At 41.7% G+C, this 9,476-nt stretch overlaps 1 long non-coding RNA gene across 1 annotated transcript; it reads right to left on the bottom strand.

Annotated features, from left to right (window-relative positions):
• Positions 1-762: 762 nt before the first annotated feature.
• LOC118240802 lies at positions 763-8,977 on the bottom strand. Its single transcript, XR_004775643.1, has 3 exons — positions 8,928-8,977; positions 983-1,092; positions 763-795 (listed from the first exon to the last, which is right to left on the bottom strand). It is a non-coding gene; the product is annotated as an uncharacterized LOC118240802 (long non-coding RNA).
• Between the last annotated feature and the right edge of the window lie 499 nt (positions 8,978-9,476).

The raw sequence follows: 9,476 nt of genomic DNA, 5'->3' as shown, positions 1-9,476 counted from the left end.
TGGAGAAAACCGTGGCGTGTGAGGATTCCAGGCATCTGTCTCCCAAAGGAACGTACCACAAAGAGGGTGCAAAGATGAGGAAAGGAAAAGAGATCATGTACATCCTAAAGCTCGGATTTCTTTTCTCTGTATCCATAGAGACAGAGTGAAGTATTGACCAAACATGCTGTCTGTCGCAGGACTCAGGACTGTTACGGGAGGCGCTCTAGCTTCTTCTCCTTCTTTTTTGCCTTCCTTAAGAATTTTGACCTATCTTTGCGTAGATGGACCAAACAGTGAGAATATGTATGGACAAAGAAGCCCTTGTTTAGGTTATCTAAAGAGACTGAATGACGTTAACCAGGGTTATCGAGGGTACTTGTTTCTAATGAGTCTGCTGGCTATAGGCAATGTCCTTTCATAGAATTTCGTCAATCGAGCATGTTTCATCAGCCTTTTCCTGCTAATGAGCTGAGTTAGTTTCAGTGATGCTAAAAATCAGCATATAATTTCAGTGACCTGCAAATCAATGGCAAAGCCTGCTCTGTGGAATCTTTAAAGCCTCTTGCTTAGAGTAAATTTATATTCCATGCCACACGATGCTTTTTTATTCATGACACTTTAAACATGCATGTACATTATATATATTGAAGCAATAAAAACGTGCATTTTATTTGTTTATTTCTTTCTGAGTTGTATGTCACAATGTTTGAAAAGGAAATCATTTCTAGTATCAACCTGATGACTGAAGAAAAGAAATCCATTTGTTCCATGAGCTTTGACCTCCCATGACTGCATAATATTCCATTCCCATTCCTGTTAACATGTTAAGTAATATAAATAATAGCTCTTCAAGTTTTGTTGGAAAATTGTGCTTATTGAACCTTTAAATATCCATCACTGTGGTTTGTTAGATGCTCTATGATATAATTGTGTTGAAACATACCAAACCTCTTGCTCGCCAGGTTTCCACTGGCTAAAGGTGGAACAGCTTACCTCTTACCTCATGCCATCGATAGTCCCATGAGGAAGAGACCAATGGTGAAACCCTCTGAGGGGACGTGGCCTGGTGGCCGCCAGCTGCACCGTCCACCGGGGGGCCGGCTCCACGGGCTGAGCGTGCGGTGAAAGACAGTGAGAGTGAAGTCAACGCTGGGCATGTGAAGCAACAGCGCAAGGTCAGGGGTCAAACTGGGTGGGCGAAGCAGTGGGGCTAGGTCATAGGTTGCTGCAGGCACACACTCTGTCTCACTCACTGGATTAGTAGGTTATGAAGGTCCTAAAGTAGCTCAGCTGTATTTGGGAGCCACTAAGAAGAGGGATTTATGTTCTTCACCTTTACAAAGTAATGGAAAACTGACTTCTGAGTTCAAAGGAACAGTTTCATTGTTTATACAATTTTTCTATTTTTTTTTCAGTTGTGCAGTCATGGCCGCATATGGACACTTTTGAAGTCTTAGTTTTACACACGTTCTCATGCCGCTCTAGCACAACTGTGTCCTGAAATCACATCTGCTATTCAACAATGCTGTTCAGAAAACAAAACAAACCAAAAATAATTATTTCCAGGAGCCTTCTAATGGCATGAATTCGGTGCACTTTAAAATCCAGTATAAGGCTCATATAACAGCTGCTTGCAGATCAGTTTCCAGAAGAGAGAAGTACCCACGATCAGCTGAGCGCTCGTGTGCCTCAGCAGGTCTGGGCTGCGCTGCAGAGTCACCAGCTTGTTTCCGTTAGTACCTGTGTGAGTGTGGGAGCTGGGCCAGCAGCCCTGCATTCCCAGGCCCGCGCTCTCCCAGGCCCGCAGTCCATAAAACTGTCAGTGCTCATGTAGCCTGGCTCACCTTTGCCATGGTTTAAGTCAGCAAATTTCCTCCCCTCTCACCTCACCCGCTTACTCAGTCAGCCCCCAAAAACACACACGCTTTAGAGTTTGGCGGGATCGCGGAGTGCACCATGTCATCCATGGTGTGATTCATGACTGGGCCTTATTAGAAAGAGTGAGTCCCTTGCTAATGTCTGTCAAGCATGGTCAACACATACAAAGATGCTATAAACACTTTGTTAACGTACTGTGTAGCCCTTGTGTAAGTGTCGTTTAACTGAATCACTGATTTCAAACTGTTTATATGTCAGAAATATATTGGTATCTGTGATTAGGAATATTAAAGGGATTTACATGGTGAAGACTGAGATAAATCTTATCATTTGTAACCTCTCCAACAAGAGAATTAACAGCAACAGTCACTAACAATTGCTAATGATTATTTACTGACTGTAAATAAACCAATATTGTGATGATCGCTAAAATGGCTAAATCAGCAAGTAAACTCAGCTGCATCAGCAAATATTTCGGTGCCACACCTCTTTCCCCTTGTTTGCATTACTGACACGCTTGCTTTAATTGGAGTAATGGGATTTTTCAGCGGATGAGTAAAATTATTTATGCAATCTCAAATGTTTTATTCAGCGATGCCAAATTGTAGCCTGCAAATAGCTGGTGTGCTTTAAGTGTGTATGGAGTTTTGATTAGTGGTAAATAAGTCCCTAAGGCCTTCTGTGAGTATTGGACTGGCATACCATCAAATAACCAGAAAGGATTTGTTCATTCCTATACTTAATGTGACCTGGTAAGAGAGATATGCCAGATGGGTGTGCCAGTTCGGCTAAGGGCAATCAGTAATAAAACTATCTCCATCGAGCTTACTTTTCAAGGTTTTTACACTACAGTCCATCTTACAGGCCACCACTAATGTTATTCACTTTTTGACTCAAGCAGTGCCAAAAGAGTCATACGGGAGTCACAAGAGTAATTTTATTGCAAATTTTGTCAATTTTTGTTGACATTAAGTGAGACATGATGATATGGCAAATACTGCCTTATGGCTATAAGAATGCCTATAGTATCTCATTAAAATCATGATGTAAAGGTACACAGTGATCACTGAACCGGAACAGTGCCTTTGCTTTCCACTGTGTCTACTGTGACACCTGAGTCACTTCCTTTTCAGAGATCATGTGATGAGTCCAGCAGTAATATGGGCCTACAGCAGGGTGACGGCAGTGTGACTTCATTAGCCACTGGAGCTACAATCTCCCAAACACAGCCTATAAAAAAATGTAGTGAAGAGTTGTCACTTGTTTTTAACCGTGCACTTTATTTGCAATTTAGATAAGGTTGGCAGTATACAGATGCATATTTTGGCATAGACCTAAATTATCTTCATTTATTTATAATGCACTACAATCATTTATCTATAATGCACTACAATCTACAATTGCACTTTACCCAGACAATGTACTTATGAACCCAAAGTTAAGGGGAAAGAGAGCGAATGAAAGAGAGAGTTCTTGTCAAAGATCCAGATTTTCATACCACACAGGCGTCTCTATTCACAGCACAGTGCAGTGGAGGCATCTGTTTGGCAGAAAACAGCCTTTTTGTGTGCGAGGAGGGAAAGGGGACATTTCAGAGTGATCCTAGCCATAATGGACTACCAAAACACATCCATCTTTGTGCCGACTCACTAAACTGCTTGATGGGACCTGGGCAACATGGCTTTTTGTAATTCCACATAACAACAACAACAACAACAACAACAACAGCGACAGCAACAGCAACAGCAGCAGCAGCAACAACAATAATAATAAAATTGTGACTTTTTTTCTTTTTTGCTCTTGTACCTAGTTACAACCCTAACTGTAAAATATTAATACTGAAGTTTCACGGCCAATATAACATTTATTCCACATTTAAAATATTCTTAGTATTTTTTTTTTTAAATCTTGGAAATAATTTAAAGTGCACGTCTGAAATGTGAAGGTGTTGAGTTTCCTTGGTAGAAATGAAGTTGCAGTTCTAGTGTCTTAAGATGCTACATTACCAGATTATTCCACACTCGGTTTGACTGAACATGTCTCACAGACGTCTCAGTCCTTTCATACTAGCTCTATTGTCACAACAGACCTGGCTATTTTTTCAATCCATGGCCAGAGCTGAGTCCAGGTGTCACATACCGCCACGCACTGCCAGACCCAAGAACCATCAACAATTGCTGGACAATTCAACATAACTCTTTCTATGACCACTTGTCCTTGTGACTGAGGTTACAGAGGCCGTGTGGTGACCTCGACCCACACCAGTGGCAAGCCACAGCATGGAGGCGTGGTTGTTAATCACTCCTGATATGTCCTCTATTTGCCCCAGTAGAGTGTCTCGTCGGGAAGTTCCTTAATGAGCTTAAAGCTCTATTGTGTGGTTAAAGGAGCTGGAGTGTGTGGCAGTAGGGTGAATAACTGGAGAGCTGGGGTCATGTGACCACTCCGGGCCGACAGGGATGTGACGGGTGCTGAGTCGGAGCAGAGGGGATCCAGTGCGTAGTAGCTCTGTGATAGTTTGCATCACATCTCTCATAGCTGCGCAGCTCCATGTAAAGGGCTCTACATGATTGCTAGGCTAACTGGTAGTGAAACTGCAGTGGCTATCAGTGCAGTTAGCTAAGGCTTTTAGGAATAAATAATAGCTAGTGTAGGAGCCACTTATTAGCGAGTTGTTTTTTGTACTTGGCTATAAGTTATTAATTGCTATTAGCAAGGGTAGCTTTTCTGGTGTAACTGTTCTTCTTTTGTCCATAGCGTCTCCCTATATTAATGACTGCATATATATTTTGCCTCTCGCTTATCAATGAGATCAAATTAACAGAGAGAAGAGGATTTTGTTTGTATTTGTGGCGACGGCAGGCTTTTTGTTGTGAATATAGATGGATTATTATATGCTTGCACAGATGGACTGTCATTATGTGCATGTTGCAGCTTAGCAAAAAGTGTAGCTTGTCTAAAGGTAACATTATGTGCTATCTGACTCAACACAGTTATTTACCCAAAGAAGTTCTTGTTTTTAGCAAACCACACCTGGGAACAGACAACCTGGTGTTGGTCATATATGTGGCAATGTCCTGTTGAGCTCCTACTGTGTATTTCAAAACAGCTAGCTTGTGTGTGACAAGCTAGGTAGGCATTTTGTTAAATATGTGCACAGCTGACTTTGAGATATGAGCTCTAGCTAGTTTAAAAATTATTAAAGCGATAGAGCCAACCACATATGATTGTCTTTTAATCAAAAATGACATTCCACAACTGATGCCACAGTGCTATTTAAATTTATTCAGATTCCTTTTGTGAAGAGTATCATTCATCATTGTATTTGATACATGAAGTCCTACTATGCACCAAATATACGATATAGGTACTGGGCATGAGAAATGATCAATGAGTCTAAAACTGACCTCATATTTTCATATAGTAGACATATACAATATTAATTTTGTTATGTTCCCTCTTGCCAAAGCACATGAGCTTGTGAGTGTGACCTTTCCTGAAAGGTGTCCCTCCATGAGATGCTGACATGCAAGACTCTGCAAAGTCTTCATACTCTTGGGACATGCTTGTTTTCTTCTATCAGTAGTTTGCTGTCTGGTTTCAACATATTTGCTCATAAATTCGTTGCCACTGCTTTTCTTTTTGTCAGACCACAGGCTCTCAGTTACTCATCCTGGCTAGATTTATAAATGGGATATTGATTGATTTGCAGGATGTGCACTTATAGAGGTTAACAATGACAAATAAGTAGCTTCTGTTATTCATAAATTAAAGACAAAACATTCATTTCTTGTGTTTCTGGCCATGCAGTAGATTGCCAAATGTTGAGCAGAAGACTGATCCAGACAGTGGAAGTGTGGGATTTCTGTCAAGAAACTGAGTGAGATAATATAATTTAGAACTCATTTCTGATTCTTGTCTCAAAGGGCAAATAAGGTTAGACTACAATTAACATTGTAAGTAAGTTCTTTCACAAACCCTACCTTATGCACCAAAAACAAAGAACAATGGGTTCATGGAGATTTGTATTTTTTAGAAATATATTCTGTAGTAAAACAATTTATATCTGCATTATTGTATTATAAATCCAGTGCACAATGTCAAAAATAGAAATGCTTAACAGTACTTTTTCATGCAATGCTATTAGAACTTCATACATAATTGGAAGGCAAATTATGACATACAGTAAAAGAAAACCCAGGACGCCATCGTGCATCATGTATTTATTTCCAGTGACACGGATTTCAGTGCTAAAGTACAGGACTAGGGACAGGACTAGTCCTAGGATAAGAGCTATGCACACCACACTCACCCATGTGCATATTATTACTTCCTGTTGTGTTCAATCAGGCAGTCCTTCAACTACTTTCCTTTTTTTCAGATTCTTTGTTTACCCTCCTTTTTCCAATCTCCTGATGTCAAAAATAAAATAGAGATGAAAGTACTCTCTGGCCAAGATTAAAGGCTCGCCTTGGACTCGGGCACCCGAGAAACACCTATGAAACAAAGAATTTATGATGACTACTTCCGCCTCCATGGCTTTCATCTCGGTGAGCGAAAACAACAGTAATAGTTTCCCTTTTCCAACTGCTCGGCGACTGCTTGCATGGGCTCCAAGCCCGAGCAGGACTTTCCAGATAGAAAGAACAGCCCTGGCACAAAGTCAAGGTGCCTCCCTGTGCGCTGAGTTTTCACAGCCATAATTGTTGCTTAAAATATTCCCTCTGAAGGGAAGGGAAATAGCCGTGCCATTACTGTCAGGGTTTTGCGTTTGATGTGATTTTTTGCTGTAAATCGGGGGCCGGTTATACATTCCCCTCATGTGCTTTTCAGAAAGGAAGTCAAACAGATGAGAGGAGCTGCCTTGTACTGCATGAAGATGCCTGCTGTCTTTGAAATCGGGATCAGAAAATAAACAGCCTTTCAGGAATCCTCGTTTACCTTACAGCTAATACAAAATGCTTGCTAAATTTGAAATGATGACCATCCGTCACCCAACCAAATCTCGGAGGAAAGCAAATAAAGTGATTCACTTTGTGACACACTCACTTGACTCATCTGTAGTCATTTTGGTATCATGTGATACCCTGCCCAAAGCACACAAGCGGATGGCTTCGGCCCTCTGAAGCAGATCTAAGAGCACCTCTTTCTTTACCGTTACAAATAAAGGCAATGCACTGTCTCTGATCTTACAGCTAAACGTATTAAACGCCTTTTCTGAAAGCATCTCAGATTTCTGTTCCATCCCTAACCCTTGTGCCTCATACACCCAATCATAAATTTGATCCTAAACTATGACCTCTCTCACAGTGCCTGGGTCCATTAGCCACCAGCGGTGATGGCGTCTCGTACGGGGGAGAAGAATAACAAAAGGACCATTCCCACTATCACAAATGCTGGCCACTAAATCCACCGTGCAAGAGAGGCTCGCGCCCAAGTCAAACACATTCGGTCATAACTCAGAAGCCTCTACCTTTTTTCCGCAGACGCACGGTGTAGCATTTCGAGAGTGGCGGCCGGCTGCTCAGTCAACATCGTCTGTTATAACAAGACAGCTGAAGTGGAAGGCGGGGCTGGCTGTGATCCTTCCCCCTCTGCCAAAGGCCCAGGCGATGAGCAGAGGCAGAGCCGCATTCGATTCGTTGTCCCAGCAACCTGGCATCTCTGATCCCCCTACCAACCCCACTAGGCTCTCATACTTTTTCACTTTTATCTTTCTTATTTTTGAAATCCCTGCAGCCAATGGAAACCGCGATCATTCGGCAAGATGTAGCCATCCGCCTCTGTCCCACTCCTGCCTTCCACTCACATTCCAGCCTGAGTGAGGGTTTGTTTTTCACTTCCCTTTTCGGAAGAATAAAAGTACCAAGAATAGTGTCTCCATAAAAATGCGGAGAAACAAAAGCATATGACCCTGTCTAGAGGACTAGATACAGTTACGCCCACGTGTCCAACAAAAGAATGAATTAAGATCAGTACTACTAATACAGTCATAATATGGCTGCCGCATTATTGGCTCCCTATCACTGTCGACCTCTGTTGATTAGACTCGCAGCAGGGCTGATGAGCTGAGGGGCTATGTATTCAACCCACTCTAACTTCCTTATTTTTCATAAGTGAGAAATGCCTGGAAACATTGATGATGCTGTTTCCACAACAAGCAGTGAAAGGTGGGGTTTAGAGGGGAAACTTTCAGCCTCTGCATTGTCCCGGGTTCTCTCTGCCTATCATTGGTGCGATTTCATACCTGACACCAATCCTTGGCACACAGCTGGCACAGAAGCTTTTGACCATGTTGCCCCGAAACATGGGTAGGCCACAAGTCAGCGAGCTATAAAGAAAGATCTCCCCAGGAAAGCGTCCAAGAATAACAGAGCAGTGAGAACACGATCCTGATAGCACAGCTTATCCCAACTCCGATTCCTCCATAAACAACCCATGCAAAGGAAACCATCTAAAACTCATTTGCCCCGCAAATGAGGGTTTTGGATAAACATTGGCATGAGATTGAAACTGGTGTCTGTGTGGATGTCCTGTGAGGAGTGTGAGGTCTTGAGCTCAGCATGTGACAAGGAGCATGTCACAATGTTTTCCTTTTGAAGAGTCTCAGTTTAAGATTAAGATCAGGTTGACATCTCTCATGTACTACTGCGTGAATGCCTGTGTGAACTCTGAATCTGCATGCAAATGTTCACTTGTTCATTGCGGTTTCAGGGTGCTCTGCTAACTGTAATATGAGATAAGACTGTTGAATCACATGGAAGTACAATATAAAAATATAAGCCATTATTTGTACTGTGCATAGAAAATTATATTGACAAAATGAAATGGTTATTGATGCCATTTCACCGTACCATAAATTTCTATTTGTGCAATGATGGAGTTAGAGCAACAGAAGAATATGTGGCAAAATATATACAAACGTGTTTGTATTCACAATCAGAATATATACAAGTTGCAGACACAAACACGTTTGTAACCAGGGTTGCCGAGGCCTGAGGGTGGCTGTGTCCCTGGGGAAAAGTGCTGTCTTTAAAGGTAAGAAATATAAGGCAAGAAATACTGACCTCCAGAAAATAACCATGAAGGTCTCCTCTGGTCCCTGCCTGCCTCACCACACCACACACTTTGACTCTGGTTTACTTTGGCTTAGACGCTGGGGCTCTGCAGTGAAAATGAAACACCCAACTTGGAATAGTCCATAACGTAACTCTCAGTAGCATAACCACCCACACACCCAGCTCCCTTATTTCATGGCTCTTTTAAAAGTTGTACATAGACTGGCCAGTCTAATAGGTAGATATATAGACAGAGAGGTAGATATATAGACTGATAGGTAGATATATAGACATAGATGTAGATAGATTGACTGATAGGAAGATAACTAAACATAGAGGTAGATATCTAGACAGAAAGGTATACACTGATAGTAGATATATAGACTGATAGGTAGATATCTAGACAGAGGTAGATAGATAGAAAGGTAGAGAGATAGACACAAAGGTAGAGAGATAGACTGATAGATACATATATAGACAGATCAAGAGTCAAGAGGCTTTTTGTCATTCAAGCTACATATGGGTATACTGTGAAATGAAATAGCGTTCCTCTAAGAC

Source organism: Electrophorus electricus, chromosome 25 (genome assembly GCF_013358815.1).
Source record: "Electrophorus electricus isolate fEleEle1 chromosome 25, fEleEle1.pri, whole genome shotgun sequence".
Taxonomy (NCBI): domain Eukaryota; kingdom Metazoa; phylum Chordata; class Actinopteri; order Gymnotiformes; family Gymnotidae; genus Electrophorus; species Electrophorus electricus.
The sequence above is the reverse complement of the archived record's forward strand: the minus strand, read 5'-3'. Positions and strand labels throughout refer to the sequence as shown.